The sequence below is a fragment of the Erinaceus europaeus genome, chromosome 5 (genome assembly GCF_950295315.1).
Source record: "Erinaceus europaeus chromosome 5, mEriEur2.1, whole genome shotgun sequence".
Classification (NCBI taxonomy): Eukaryota; Metazoa; Chordata; class Mammalia; order Eulipotyphla; family Erinaceidae; genus Erinaceus; species Erinaceus europaeus.
In genome coordinates, this window is record NC_080166.1 from 100,080,939 (window position 1) to 100,098,107 (window position 17,169).

The window sequence follows — 17,169 nt, forward strand, 5'->3', positions numbered from 1 at the left end:
AAGAACCAGACATCACTCTGGCACATGTGCTGCCGGAGATCAAACTCGGGACCTCATGTTTGAGAGTCCAAAGCCTTATCATTGTGCCACCTCCTGGACCACAAAACGTCTACAATTTATTCCAAAGAAAGATACTTCTTCTATCTGCCTTAAACTTCCATTACATCAATATTCTTGAAAATACAGTCCAGGAAGCAAAATTGCCAAAAGAAGTAAAAAATGTAAATAATACACAAAGAACTTTACCATTACACTGATGTTTTTCATTATTCTCTGTATGCATTTTTATGAGACACTGAGCTACAACCATCCTACACCTAAAAACATTTCTATTTCTCTCTTCCTCCCCTTTTTAATTTTATTTCTAGGTGATTTTTTAAATATTATGTAAACATTTGTATAGTTTCTTTTGAACCTCACTCTGAATTCTAGTTTGATTCACTGTGCTAAACGATTCATTTGAAAAGTGCATACTGAGCATACATTGTGAATCAGACTCTTAATATCACCTAAGGATACAATAGTGAACAGGACAGATAGAACCCCTTTTCTTGTGGGGTGGACTTCAGTAGTTAAGAAATAATAGATTTATCAAATAATGTCCTTTAGCTCCAGTTACATACTAAGAATTAAGAGTTGTGATTATACAGAGTGAGTTGGCAAGTGAGAGCTTTAGACTTCTGAGAAACTGACTTTGGAATTGAGAGTAGGCAAATGAAAAGAAGCTGTTAGATTAGCAATAAAGAATGTCTCTGAAAGAGGGAAGAATTTGTATGGAGACCTTGGGATGAAATAGATGAACTGTTTGATGAAAAGTATACTAGAAGACACGTGTGGCTGGAACACAGTAGGGCAGGTTAAAAGTGGCAAGAAATTAAGTGAGAGGTAGACAAAGTCCAAAGACATGTAAGATTTTCTTCTAAGTCATTGTCTAAAGTTTTGATTTTTTTTCTAAGTGTTATATAGAAACAGTTTTCTAAGTAAAATTTCAAAGTTTCACATTAGGGTAGCTATCTAGGGTAGTATTGTGAAAATAAAGAAAAATAGAGTACTTATGGAATTTAAAATTAAAGCCAATAAAATGGTTCCAGGAATCCTTTTTCATCTGTATGCTCATTTAATTTTATACTAATTTTATTTAATGGTTTATCTTTGATGTCTGTTAATGTCATACTGTACTAATGATAAAAATAAATTAGAATTTTTTAGTTATTCACTGTAATTGGCCTTATCATCTTGAATATGTCACTTATGAAATGAAGTGGGAATGATGTAATACTTTTGCTAAATAAGGAATATTAATTGATAGAATAAAATAATTACCAAATGACGGTTAACTCTCTAATGGTAGTAAGTTTATTGAAAATACAACTCAGCTATGCACAATGAATATTACTTTTTTGGTTTACCAACAGACATAATAAGTAATTTCTATAGATAAATCAAAGATTCTTCTTAATACATTTAAACAACTAGTCTTAAAGTTTAAAATATTTCTTGAATCTTCTTGGTCAGCCATAAACTTAGGAAATGTATCTTATTGGTAAAATTGTTGTGACATGCTCTAGCTAAAATGTGAGAACAACATTAATAGAAATGAGGAAATAGTAATCTATTCATCTAAAATGTGGACTTGACAGAAAAAGCCCAGATTCTCAAGCTAGTTAATGCTGAATTTATTCTGTAAAAGTTTTCTATATTTCTCTTCATTTGTGGAAACTATTTGCCTTCTTGGTTCATTCTCTTAAAATGCAGGTTTTATCTGAAGGCAAGTAGTTCATGAATGTAAAAATTAATCAGTCTTTAAGAATTACACCAAAGTAGAAGACTCGGGTGTGGGGCCAGGGTTCAGGTTTTGGAACATGATGGCAGAGGAGGATCTAGTGGGGGTTGAATTGTTATGTGGAAAACTGATAAATGTTAAACATGTATAAACTACTGTATTTTACTGTCAACTGTAAACCATTAATCCCCCCAATAAAGAAAGAAAGAAAGAAAGAAAGAAAGAAAGAAAGAAAGAAAGAAAGAAAGAAAGAATTACTGTGGCCTTAAGTGCCAGGAATAGGTAAAATAACTATTTTGAAGTCATTTGTGATATATTAACCCAATAGAGTTTACTTTAGTACACTGACAGTTTAGGTAAGATTTTCTTGTTGCAGAGTGAGGGTCTCACACATGTGCAATTTTATGACTCTTGGTTAGTTTTTCACTCAAGTGTAGAGAGAAGGAGAGACATATCAGAACTGGAGTTTCTAATAGTACTGTGTGGTACTCTAAGTTGAACATGGGACATACACAACACACATGTCCTACCTGGTGACCTATCACCCTGACCCTTTAGTAAGATTTCAACAATTTATCATTGGCTTGAGACACTTTTCAGTAGGTAAGAAGATGATAATACAATTCATCAATAAGTATTTCATTCGGGCCTCATATCTCTAGTCAATAAACATATAAGAAGAACTATGTTCCCTCATGCCCACCCCAGATTCTCTTTCTCTGTTTAAATATTTTATTTATTTATTTATTTATTTATTTATTTATTTATTTATTAGATAGAGACAAAGAGAAATTTGAGAGGGGAGGAGGAGATAGAAAGGGAAAGAGTCAGAGAGAGACTTCCGCACCTCTGCTTCACCACTCATGAAGCTTTGTCCCTGCAGATGGGGACCAGGGACTTGAACCTGGGTCCTTACACTCTATAATGTTTGTGCTTAACCAGGTGTGCCACCACCTGGCACCAAAACCAGCTTCTTTATTCTTTGAACACTTCATGTTAAGAACTCTATCAAGTATAATATTTAATTGACTTCAAAGAGAGCTATGGCAATATCATTTTACATATGTTAAAGTGAGTGAGAATTCTTTTTTATTATGTTTTTATTAGTTATTTACAAAATTATAAAAAAACAGGAGTATAATTCCACATCATTTCCACCAGCATAGTTCTATGTCCTCAAGCTTTCCACTGGAAACTTCAGTAGTTCTCTGAAGGTCACTGATATGGGTTGACCTTATACATATACATATAATTTTATATATAGCTGTGTCTTATAAAGTAACACCACCATTTGCTTTGTGAGTGAGAATTCTGACAAGTGTGCTATCTGTTCTACTCTGAATTAGTGGGGAAACTGTAATTCTTGGTAAATAGGTTGAAGTTTACAGTTCATTTGACTGTTTGTGACCCTTTGCTTAGCAGTATCTTTTGTAGTATTCGTTCTTCCAGTAGATAGCTATTCTCAGTTTCTTGCTATTTTTTTTTTCGCATTGCTATAAGATGTTTACTATGACTTCCTCAAGATGCTTCTTCAGCATTCAGCTTCCAGTCCATTACCTAAAGTGTATGACACACAATTACTGTCAGGCTCCATGTATCCTCTGTCCTATAGACTTACATGGGATTAATCATCATATTTCACTTGCAAATTGACTGAATTTTAGTTGCTTGTTTTTAATGGTTCTGTTTCCTTATTTAGCATTCAAGTATGACTCATGGCTAACATTACTGAACCTGCTTACAAAGATTTTTTTTTTTTATTGCACTATGTTCTGAGAACACTATGAATTCTGCAGAAACTGCCTTGCTTACTTATTTAACCTTGTCCTTTTCCCGCTTCTTTTTGCCAGTATCATAAGAATTTTTTTTTTTTGCCACCCACATCATTTTTCTTGTCAAAGAACACCACCTCTCTTTTGGGTTTTTCTACCACTGAATCATTGTTGTTTGCTTTGACTTCTAATGCCTCCAACGGCTTCTGACAAATTCCACTCTATTCTTTTTTTTTTTTTTCCTTAAAATGAACCTTTATACCAAATTCAACTGAATTGCATTTTCTTGGCAATGTATATAAAATTCCAACTTGATAATTGTTTTATATATCTTCCCCAAAACAATTTTGGGTGAACAGATGGTTGAAACTGCCCAGGACTGCCAGCCAGAACCACTAGTCAACTCCCAATGATCTTTGGCACCTATACTAGTTGCTTGTTATGAGATTCCTGGGAGCAGGTTAATAGAATTAGGATAATTTCTTTCTTGCAGTCTCTGGACTCCAGAATTTTCTAAAATAAGCAGAACTACATTCTCCATAGCAACATATAGAATTTAACACCATCATGACCATTCTCACTGGAAAGCCACCAACATGAATCCTTTATAAGGAGTTTGGGATTTATATTGTTATTTTCCTAATCAGAGATAATTACTATAGCAAATAAATGTTCACAGGGAATTGCAACCTAGGTTACATCAGACCTCCTTTGCTTTACTGTGATATGCTTGCAACAGAATAAATTACTTTTCACAGTATTTGAGATGTAGCAGAATTTCCACAGATGTCCCCCCATCTGTATTATTATTATCAGATTCTATTTTTCAGTTGCTCTGACTATATTGAGAACAAAACTAAATCATTTCCCTTTATCAAAAAAAAAACAGGCACTAAAGGCCTGTCTTAAGAAGTGTAATGGTACATTATCTACTATCATTAAAATATTTCTCTAGGGGTGGGGTTCCTTCCTTCCTTCCTTCCTTCCTTCCTTCCTTCCTTCCTTCCTTCCTTCCTTCCTTCTGTCCTTATTTCTTCCTTTTTTTTTTTTTTTTGGGTGTAAAATCTACTAGATATCTTGATTCTTTTATCATGTGGTAAATCTAAACCCTAATGGGATGTTTTTCTTTGGATTAAACATTCTCCAATTTAGGAAATGTAATTCATGTGGATCCCCCCCCCCCAAGGATGATACTACAACTCAGACTGAATTTATTAGAACTAGCATAACAATGTAGGGCTCCACAAGTATACTTGCATTTAACCAGAATATAGCAAACATGATTGGCAAATGACCAAATCCTGAAGTTATGAGTGACTTTTCTAAAAATATTTCACTTCCCTGGACCAACAGCAACATCAATTCAGTTGCCCATAAGCTTCTCTTTGTCATAACCTTCATCACAATATGCTCTCTACTATCACTGCTAGCTAATCCTAAACCAATGTCTGTTGTGCAGTGATCATTTTGGCTCTGTGTGGAGAAATCACATGTCTTGCATAAAGGGTGGTGAGAATAAATACATACTTTTATCTTAAGATTGGCTTTGTTCTCTCCACTATAGTGGTTCTCTTAGAAAGCAGATAGATACCTCCTACTCTTAATCTGAATTCAGTTTCCTTTTTCTTTGCCAAGAGCTCCCATTCCCTATGATTCTGAAGAGGCTGTAAATAGTATATATAACTCAGCACCATGATTAGACCCAGATCATCTGATTACTGTAATCACCAGAAGAAAAAAAAAAAGATTGGCTCAAGAAATGGGCTTGTGAGTTTTTATCTGATGTTTGTATGAGAGAAAAACAGAACTTCTTAATTTTCTATTTTGGTCACACTAAAGTATGGTGTCTAAGCTATATGTTTTAATACTTGAAAATTTATGCACAGTAGGTATACATAAAGATGGCATCGTTGGGAATCGGGTGGTAGCTCAGCAGGTTAAGCGCACGTGGCGCAAAGCGCAAGGACCAGCATAAGGCTCCTGGTTCGAACCCCGGCTCCCCACCTGCAGGGGAGTCGCTTCACAGGCGGTGAAGCAGGTCTGCAGGTGTCTCTCTTTCTCTCCCCCTCCTTTCTCCATTTCTCTCTGTTCTATCTAACAATGAACAACTTCAATAACAACAACAATAATAACTACATCAATAAAAAAAAGCAACATGGGCAACAAAAGGGAATAAATAAATAAATATTAAAAAAAAAAACAGATGGCATTGTGTTCGATTTGGCAGCACATGTACTAAAATTGGAACCATGATAGGATCTGGACAACTTGTGCACACACATAAAAGTAGATAAGGGATAATGAATACTGTATTATGGTGGTCCTGAATTGCAGTATTAAAGTCAGGGGCCTTTAGTCCTGTGATTTCTCCTCTCTTCCTTCTTTCCTTCCTTCCTTTCTCCCTTCCTTCCTTCCTTCCTTCCTTCCTTCCTTCCTTCCTTCCTTCCTTCCTTCCTTCCTGTCATTTCAGGAATCTCTCCCTTTCTATTTCTCACTGTTCTAAATGCCTTTTTATAAAACCTAGTGTACAATATCCGTTTGAAAAGGAATTGGGAGCCAGTAAAATAGGTAACTTAATGTGCTGCTTTGTCATGGGCATTGCCTGTGTTAGAGCCCAACCCCTACCACACTGAAGAAAGCTTTGGGGCTGTGGTCTCTCTCTCTCTCTCTCTCTCTCTCTCTCTCTCTCTCTCTCCTTCTGTTTTTAGTTTTAAAATGTATTGTTTTTTTTTTTTAAGGTTTACTTATTTTTATGAGAGAGAGGGACAACTCGCTCTAGCATAAGGTAATAGGGATTGAAACTGGAGCCTCTGGAACATAACACCTGCTCTAAGTCTTGTGCCCTAATGCTGACCTATCTCCCTAGTTTTTGTTTTTCATTCTTTTTATTATTTTAGTTAGAGAGAAAGAGAGAGAGAGTACGGAAGAAATACTACCACAATACTCCAACATCTGTGGAGGTTTCCTAGGGAACCATGCTGCTCTCATGTAGTGCTAGTGCTCAAACCCAGAGTTTCTTGTATGGTAAGGCATATGCATTATCAAGAGAGCTAACTCTGGACCCTAATCTTTTATTTTCTAATACATTTTTTTTGTGGTAAGTTGGATAGTTTACTGAGGGTTTTATCTTTGTCAAGCCTGTTCCTAGGTATAACCCCCTCAACCAGGTGGGAGTACCACATGGCACTGGGGAAAGCTCTGGTGCTGCGGTAGCACTCCTCCTCTGACTCTCTCTGCAGGAGAAATCAGCCCAGGAATGGTAAAATTGCGCATGAACAGGGGAGTCGGGCAGTAACACAGTGGGTTAAGTGCACGTGGCACAAAGCACAAGGACTGGCCTAAGGATCCCAGTTCGAGCCCCTGGCTCCCCACCTGCAGGGGAGTCCCTTCACAGGCGGTGAAGCAAATCTGTAGGTGTCTCTCTTTCTTTCCCCTCTCTGTCTTCTTCTCTCTCTCCATTTCTCTATGTCCTATCCAACAACGACATCAGTAACAACAACAATAATAAATACAATAATAAAACAACCAGGGCAACAAAAGGGGAAATAAATAAATTATATATATACATATATACATATATATAATTGTGCATGAACAATGTGCTCAATGCAAAAAAAATCCTAATTTGTGTTAATTATAGTTTGCCCCAACCCATCACTTTTTTCTGCTATCTTTGTATGCTAATTGATTTATTTAATAGGTTATACTAATCTTTGCTCCTATTAACCTTTTTTTTTTAATTGGGCTCAGTGCCAGCACTGCAAATCCACCACTGCAAGTGGCCATTTTTTCCTGATTTTTATTACATAAGATAAGGAGAAATTGAGAGAAGAAGGAAGATAAAGAGGGAGAGAGATAGAGAGACAGCTACAGATCTGCTTCACTAGTTGTGAAGCATCTCCCTTACAGGTGGGGCTCCATCTCTCCAGTTCCTGTATGATGTTTTAATTGATATAGTATTGTTAGTAAGGTGAGTCTATATTTTAAATTAAATATTAATAATAATAGTACTAGTTGATATATATAATGTAAATGTACAATATATCAGAAATTGTTTCAAGCAGTTCATATATATTAGCTTTTTTTTTTTTGAATCCTCACATTAATCCTGTTAAATGGTTAAAAAAAAGTCAAGAGCTCAGGAACAATGTTGACTGGGATACTGGCTTGCTACTATGTTTCTACACTGAAAAGGAAAAATGAGATTTGTAGTACAATTGGTGACATTACGTGGGTATAATAAGACCTAAAATACATTGCATACTTACTTGCTAATTATCAGTTGAAACTTTGTTTTTTTACTTAATTTTATTGAAGTGTGCTGAAAAAACAAGTGTTGTATACATTTAAGGTATGTAACTTACACCACAACCCTGTGGTGTTGTGGGGATGAGTTGCAAATGAGGAAATTCTGATTCTTAAAAATTACTTAATTTATTCAAGTTACAGAGTGCAAAAAGGGAGCAATTTTTAAGTAACCATCTGAATTCAAAGCTATGTTCTTCACACTGCTTGACTGAACAGAAACAGCCTGTAAATGTTAAGACAAAAGAGTTACTTTAGGGCATGGGTTTTTTTGCAATAAAAAATGTGCTTTAGAATAAGAAGATAAATTTCACCTCCTCCATGCAATGATGCTCATAGAAAATCATATGTAACTCTTAAGTTTAGCTTGATGTTACAAGATAGAGATAAGCATAAGATGTTATGCAAATAAGTGAAAGTAATATTTGGGGCACTTGTATATAGAAAAGACATGACAGCTGAGCTGAGATTTGATGTTTGAATAAATTGGCCAGGCAAAGGAATAAGAAGACAGATAATTAAGACAGATTAGAACAGCTTGAGCAAAGCAAAGTGTGAAAGTGCAAGACAATTGGGTTGTTCATTGTCAGTGGATTTTAGAATGTGTAAAGTGAAGCCACTGTGAAGAAGATTGAAAACTTGTCTTTGTGATGGGGTTAAGAACTTGTTTTTGTTTGAAGAGGCAGGGTGATAGCATAATGGTATGCAAAAAGACTCATACTTGAAGTTCTGAGGGCTCAGGCCTACTTCCTGGAAACCAGGACTGAGCATTGCTCTGGTAAACAAATACATGTATATTCTATTTGCTTAAATCATTCAAGCACATTTGTCAATGGAGAGTCATCATACATTTTTGTGTATAGGAGTGCTGTGATTGGGTCACTGTCAAACTAAGTTTTTAGGATTTATTTCATATGAGATAGAAAGAAATTTTTACCTGTGAGAGAAGGAAACCAGTGTACCACTCTGATATGTGCAGTGCTAGGGAAGTAACTGGAAGCCTTAGGCATGTAATTTCTGCGTTCCCCTAGATAAGCTACTTTCCCTTCACAAACTACTTATTTTATTATTTTGTTTTATATTTTTTCTACAAGCGTTTTCCCTGGAGCTCTATGCCTGTACAGCTTTACTGCTTCAGACAGTTTATTTTTTCCTCTTGATAAAGAATGAGAGACAAACAGAGATAGTAAGAATGAGACAGAGAGAGAAGGAAAGACAACACAGCACTGCTCTACCACTTTTGAAGCTGATCTGCTCTTTGTGAAGCTTCCCTCCCCACAGTAGCTTCTATGTGGTGGTCTGGGGCTTGAATTAGGTGAACCACCTACTGGCTCTTCCCCACTATTGCCTTCTTTTAAAAAAAATATTTATTAATTTACTTATTTATTTTGTCATTCCTGGGAAATCACTGCTCTTAGCTGACTTTTTTTTTTTTCCTCCAGATCGGAATAGAAAAGCAGAGATACAGAGAGAAAGATACCACAGCATTAAAGCTTCTTCCGGTATGGTAGGTGCCATTCTCAAATTTGGATCCAGTATCTGACAGAACAGGCCCAGTATCTAGATGAGCTATTTTGTCAGTATGCTTTCCCCTCCACCACTAGTTTTGATATCCATAGTGTAAAAAATATTATTCAAGTGCTATAGGAATCAATAGGGGAAAAAGTGTATTCTCATATTATGAAGACATACAACAGCTCTCACAAGGCATAGTGAAACTGGTTCTGTGACGAATGAGTAAGCATAGTTCTAGAGTACTTCAGAGCTTATAAGTCATAAAATAAAATAATTTGGGATACAGAGATAGTTTGGGTGGCTTGAGAAGGATTTTTAAGAAAATAAAATGCTATGAGAAAAGAAATAACCTGGGACACCAGGTTTAATCAGTTGTTAGAACTTTTTGTTGTTTTTGTTTGTTTGTTTTGTTTTGTTTTTTGTTTTTAACATGGTTTTCATAATTATACCCATTTGGGAGTCTGTATCCCATCAGTTCATTCTAGTGATTCCTTCTGGGAACTGTGTGGAATGTATTAACAGGATCTCAATGAAATTTGAATACTGGATGGCTTCAATTCTATATGAAATTTAAGAAACAAAGGCAGAAAGGAGAAACACAAGGTGAAACTTGGACTGGGTGTGGTATACTGTACAGAAGCAAAGGACTCTATGGGAAGAGGGCATGGGCAGGGCTGAGGAGAGGTTTGGGGTTCTAGTTCATAATGGTGGAAAAGGACCTAAGTTGGGTATATATATGTCTTTTGCAGACTCCTACTATGGGGAGATGAGAAATTATACCCATGCATCAAAAACTGTGCTATAAACCATTAATCCTCAGTAAATAAAATGATTTGAAATTAAATAAGACATTATTATTAGAAATTGTGGAAGACTCACTACATACTGGCAGTTACCATTTCTGAATTAATACTTTTAAAAATGTATGAAAAACTGAAAAATGCATGTAACATTATTTTTGGCTTATATATTTTATGCACATTTTATTGTCTAATTTCCACTGGAACCAGGTAACGTGCTTGAGTAGGCACATAGTAGGTTCTCAATAAATATTTGTGGAAATAATGTATACATTATTTATACATATTTTTCTCTAAACAAAAAATGTTTTTGGCATCATGAATGCACATGCCATCATAAATGTTTACTATAAATATTTAAATTTAGTTTCCTTTATCTCACTCTGTACCCAGAGTTAATTTCTTTTGAGCTCATCAATGAAAGGTCATCACTTATAAGTAGAGGAAAATAAAATTGGTGACTCATAAACACATTTATTTAAATGGAATCAGGGCAGCAAAATCTAATTCCATATATAGTATTGTGAATTATTCATGCTTTTTACAGAAGTGGGCCACAAGCATTTGATGACATTTGGTAAATTCTAACATCTTTATTATGCTAAGTCTTACTGTGCTGCAGACTTAACAGTAACTTTATAGGTGCCTTAAAACCCACAAATACTTAGATATCACCCACTCAGTACACATTGTTTTAATTACAACTGTGTTTTCAAATGCCCTAATTAGCTGACACATCTTGGAATTACTCAGAAAACTGAATAGCTGAATTATTTGTGGTTATTGACTTAGTAGGAACCAACAGGCATTATAAAGACTAAAATGTTAAGATGAAAGAGAACAGACTCATTTATGATTGTTGATTTATATTTCTATTGAGCTGGAATTATTGGCATTCCAGAAATAAGTGTCAAGATCCTATAATTTTCAGTTTGAGAACATGAGATCTGTTTGGAAGTCTATGGCCTTACCCACTTCCACCTGGTCACTAGTATAGATATTCAAAAGAAAGCCTTTGTTCACATCAATCAGATTTAAATATTCATCCATGTGATTCTATAGCAACATTTTTTTTCTGGAAACCTTCATTTCTTTTTTCCTAATAGTAATATTTAAAAGAGTAATATTGAGGGATTAATAGGCTAAATAGTTAATACTTAGAAAAACTACAATGATGGAGTGACAACCTCACAGTTGACAAGTAAAAACTAAGAAAAAGTAATTGAAAATGTCTGTATGTTAAAATATTAATGAAATAGCAATGGCCTAATCACCATTTATTAATTATGTTGGTTTTTAAAACTGTACTGATTATGTTCACTGGGAAACTTGAAAATCTCTTCTCTTTCAACAAGTCTCTTCTTTACTATATAGGTCCAATGACAAATCAGTGAATGTATTTTTTGTTTCATAATAATGACAAATATGTGTATGTATTTAATAAATGGGTATCATTTTGTGTGTGAGTATATATATGTATATATATATTTTTGGTCTATGAAATAGAAGTATATTGTGATAACTATATATTAAGAAACTAGTATAGAGGGCTGAGGAAATAGCATAATGTTTATGCAAAGAACTTTCAAGCCTGGGGCACCAAGGTCATGAGTTCAATCCCCAGTACCACCTAAATCAGAGCTATGCAGGGTTCTGGTAGGGAAAAAAGAAAAAAAAAAGGTATTAGAGATTTTTATTTGCTCAATCAAGTTTCTCTATATCACAGACCTACTTTCTCTGAACTTCAATTTTCTAATCCATAAAAAGAGAATATAATTGCCATGTTCATGGGGTACCAATGAAGTAATAGATGTGAAACCATTTTTTTAACCATTTTATGATATGCAAATCTAAGGTGTGATAAGATGGTTGTAAAAAAATGAAAGATTGACATACCATTTCTTTAAGTGTTGTGATTTTATAATTATCACCAATCATTAACAGAATGCTAAGATTAATTCTCACATGTATTGAGAATTTATTAGCTATTAACTTTAAAAAAGTATTTATTGAGCACTTATTTAGCACCAGGTACACATCTTTGCCCAGGAAATTTAGAAGCAAAGTAAAGACAATCTGTTTTCATAAAAACTGAAAAGGACAGGTGATAGATTAGAAATTGAAAATTCCAAAAATAAGCAAATGAACGAAAGAAGAAAATTTAGGCTATTAAGAAAATACAAAAAAATAAAAATGGTCTGGGAGATGGCATAGTTACAAGGCATTGGACTCTCAAGCAGGAGGTCCAGAATTCCATCCCCAGCAGCATATGTACCAGAGTGATGTCTAGTCCTTTCTCTCTCTTCTCCTATCTTTCACATTACTAAATAAACAAAATATTTATAAAAAATAAAATATAAAAATATAATGTTAGGGAAAGGTATATTACTGGGAAAGAAGTTTTCTTTTGGATCGTATAATAAAATTATGTCATACTAGGGCAATACATGCCCCCTTACCACCCAATCTGGAACCAAAGGTTCCTATTTGGTAGGTCACTTATTAGATCTGGGAGAGTTATTACTATTATTAGAACATTTTCAAATTAAACATATAGTCTGCTAAGTAATACCTAATAGGAACTTTCTACTTTGGGGTAATGGGGAAAAATAAATATTAATATATCAAACAACAGCTAGCCTAGATTATAAGGTACATTTTCAGTCCTCGAGAAACAGAATCTATAGAAAAAAAATTATGAAGAAATAGTATAATGAAATTTGGTAAATACAATAGATATATTGAAAGCTGTGGAAACAGATGAGGAAACAACTCTGCTACTCCAAGAAGCCTATTTGTCTGTCTATATGCATTGTCCTCTCAAAAATGAGCTTTACAAACAGTAAGATAAAACGTGCAATATAATCTTTAAGAATATTGTTGCTGCAATATAATTAAACTCACTATTTGTCATAATTTCAACTTGTTTATAATTAGTTCATCCTATTAGCCTCTTATGAATGTACTTATCTAAAAATTAGCTGCAGTTAGAGCATTTATGCATTTCAGAAAGATTGAAGGTCATGAATAAAATTATAATTATTCACAAAACAGGAAGAAAGATCTGTCTAAACGCATCATATAATTAGATATATTTTGGGTTCAAAGAAAATGATAAACATTGGGAAATCAAGAGATAATTAGTTTGGGACAGCTATTGATCAGTTATAGCATGAGAAACACATATGTCAAATGCACACGTACACATGTGGTTCAGTTCTATGTCAAAATATGTAGTAAATGCAAAAATATGTAGGCTTGGCAGATGGCGCAGTAGATAAAATGTTGGACTCTCAAGCATCAGTTTCCTATTTTTATCCCTGATATTGCATTTGCTAGAGAGATTCTTTGGCTCTTTCCCTCTTCTTCCTCCTCCTCCTTCTGTCTCCCTTTTTTATTTTTTATTTCTTTATTGGGGGATTAATGTTTTATAGTCAACAGTAAATACAATAGTTTGTACATGCATAACATTTCTCATTTTTCCACATAACAATACAACCCCCACTAGGTTCTCTGCAATCCTGTTCCAGGACCTGACACCTCCAGTCTTTTACTTTGGTGAAATACACCAATTCCAGTCAAAGTTCTGCTTAGTGTTTTCTCTTCTGATCTGGTTTTTCAACTTCTAACTGTGAATGAGATCGTCCCATATTCATCCTTCTGTTTCTGACTTCTTCTTCTAGCGTTTGCCCTTCTTCCGTAGTCAGTCAACAGCATCAGCTTGAGCCTGATGTAAAGTTTTGAGACCTCCTTTGAATCTGGAGAGGTGGCAGTCGTTGACTATGTGGGTCATAGTCTGTCTGTAGCCGCAGGGGCAGTTCGGGCTCTGGCTCCCCAGCGATGGAACATAGCGGCGCACCGGTCATGGCCTGTTCGATAGCGATTGAGGAGGGCCCAATCATAACGTGCTAGGTCAAAGCCGGGTTGACGCTTGCAGGGGTCTGTGATGAGGTGTTTGTTCTTGACCTCAGCTGACTGCCAACTTTGTTTCCAAGAGACTGGAACAGAGAAGTTCAGTGTAGGCGTAGGTGACCAGATTGGATGACGAGATGTCAAGCATTGAACAGGGTGGGCGAAGATATCCGTGTATATTGGCAGGTGTGGTCTAGTGTAGACGTGGGAAATGAACTTAGATGATGCCGCATCCCGACGAATATCTGGCGGGGCGATGTTGCTAAGAACTGGCAGCCATGGAACCGGGGTGGAACGGATGGTTCCAGAAATTATCCTCATGGAGGAATATAATTTGGAATCGACCAAGTGGACATGGGGGCTACGGAACCATACTGGGGCACAGTATTCTGCAGTGGAATAGCATAATGCCAGAGATGATGATCGTAGTGTGAAAGCGCTCGCGCCCCATGAGGAGCTGGCCAGTCTTGCAATGATGTTATTCCTTGCGCCCACCTTTGCTGCAGTTTTTATGAGATGTTTGTGAAATGACAGAGTGCGATCAAGAGTAACGCCAAGATAGACTGGCTGGGCTTCATGCCGGATTCTCGTATCGCCAAGCTACACATTAAGCTCACGCGAGACCAAGGCATGGTGTAGATGGAAAACAGATGATACCGTTTTTGCAGTGCTAGGGATTAGTCGCCATTTTTTACAGTAATCAGATATCAGAGACATGTCTTTCGTGAGTGTTTCCTCGAGGATGTCGAACTTGGATGCCTGAGTTGCACAGCAGATGTCATCGGCGTAGATGAACTTCCTTGAAGAAGTTTCTGGGAGGTCATTGATGTAAATATTAAATAGCATAGGAGCCAGAACAGAGCCCTGGGGGAGGCCACTTGAGACAAGTCTCCATCTGCTAGACTTGTCACCCAGATGTACCCAGAATCTTCTGTTTTGGAGAAGAAACGATATAGTGTTGGCCACCCATGGAGGCAGGCATCTTGAGATCTTGACTAGGAGACCACGGTGCCAGACCATGTCATAGGCTGCTGTGAGATCAACAAAGACAGCACCCGTCTTTAAATTCTTCTGGAATCCATTTTCTGGCCTATTTCTTAATCCTGTTTCTGACTTATTTCATTTAACAGAATTTCTTCAAGCTCCATCTAAGATGGGCTGAAATCGGTGAAATCACCATTTTTACTCTGAAAATGTCCAATAGTTATAGTTTATCTATCTCTTCACTTAGCTCCTTTGTTTCTTTCTTGATTTTCTGCCTGGATGGTCTGTCAAGTTGAGGGAGTGGCATGTTTAAGTACCCTACTATTGCTGTGTTGCTGTTAATATATTGCTAAGAGCTCTTTCAGTAGATGTTTGATGTATTTAGATGGCTTCTTATTGGGTGCATAGATGTGAAGTCCTCTTGACTGATTTATCCTCTGAGCCTTAAGTAATGTCCATCCCTATCTTTTAAAATTGTATTTATTTTAAGGTCTATTATGTCAGATGTGAGCATAGATGTTCCTGCCTTTTTTCTGTGGTCAATTGGCTTGTACGGTAGTTTTCCATCCTTTCACTTAGAGTCTGTATTTGTCTTGTTGAGTTAGGTGGGAATCCCGAAAACAACATATGATTGAGTTGTGTTTTCTGATCCATCTTCCTACTCTGTACCTTTTAATAGGTGAATTCAGGTCATTGACATTTATTGATATCAAAGATTGAAGATATTTTAATGCCACTATTGTAGATTTTTAGTGTTCTTATATGTGGCAAATTTATGGTGATCTGATTGTTTATAGGAGACCTTTCAGAACTTCTTTCAGGGCAGGCTTCGTGATAGTTGACTCTTTCAACTGTTGCTTGTCTGAGAAGGTCTTCATCTAGTCTGAATGACAGGATGAAGTAGGATTCAGTAGTCTTGGTTGAAAGACTTTCTCATTGAGCTTTCTCATTTCTTGTCTATCTCCCTTTCATAGATAAATGAATAAATCTTTAAAAAAGAGGAGGGCCAGGGAGATAACCCAGTGGTTATGCAAAATGTCCTCATTCTTGAGGTTCTGAGGTCTCTGGTTCAATTCCCAGCACCACATTAAATCATAGCTGAACAGTGCTTTGGTTAAAAAAATGCACTGATGGCTATTAAAGACTTAGATAATTATGAGATTGTGTCTCTAAATTTTTCAGTATAATATTACTAGGTTCTGGGATAACACTTCCTGAGTAGGAATTCAAATTTTACTAGATACAAACTCTCTATACTCAGTTTTGTCATCTTGAAAATCTTCTGCTTTGTTTATGGCAACTTAAAAAATTAACAAAGGTCAGCAAGTCTGCTCTCCTGGGAGGATAAGTGACTGCTTTACCATGCCATACCATACCCAGGGTCCATATTCAAGTCTTGTGCACACCATATGTAAGTGTAATGGCACTTGGCTTCAGTACTGTGGTGTTTCTTTCTGTGTCTCTGCCTTTATATCTATCTATCATCTATCTATCTATCTATCTATCTATCTATCTATCTATCTATCTATCTATCATCTATCTATCTATCTATCATATATCTATCATATATCTATCTATCATCTATCCATCTACCCATCTATCCATCTATGTATCATGCATCATCTATTTATCTTAAAAAGTCAATGTGAAAAGTACAAGACTCTGAGACACACACAGGGAAATGTAGATTTATGTTTTTTTAAAAAACGTATTAGTGATTTAATAATTATTAACAAGATTGCAAGATAATAGGGTTACAATTCCACCAGAGTTCTGTGCCCCATTCCTCCCATTGGAAACTTCACTATTCTTTATCGGTTTCTAGAGTATGGACCAAAATTCATTATAGGGTGCAGAGGGTGGAAGGCCTGTCTTCTGCAGTTGACTCTCCACTGGACATGGGTTATCCATATCCCAGCCTGTTCCTTTCTTTCTCTAGTTGGGTAGGGCTTTGGAGATATTAGTTTCCAGGACACAGTATTGAAGCCTGCAGAGGTCAGGATGGTATCATAGTAGTGTCTGCAACTTGGTGACTGAAAGGTGGTTAAGATATCAAGCAAACTGTTCAATAAACAGAAACCTAAAGGTAGGAATAGAG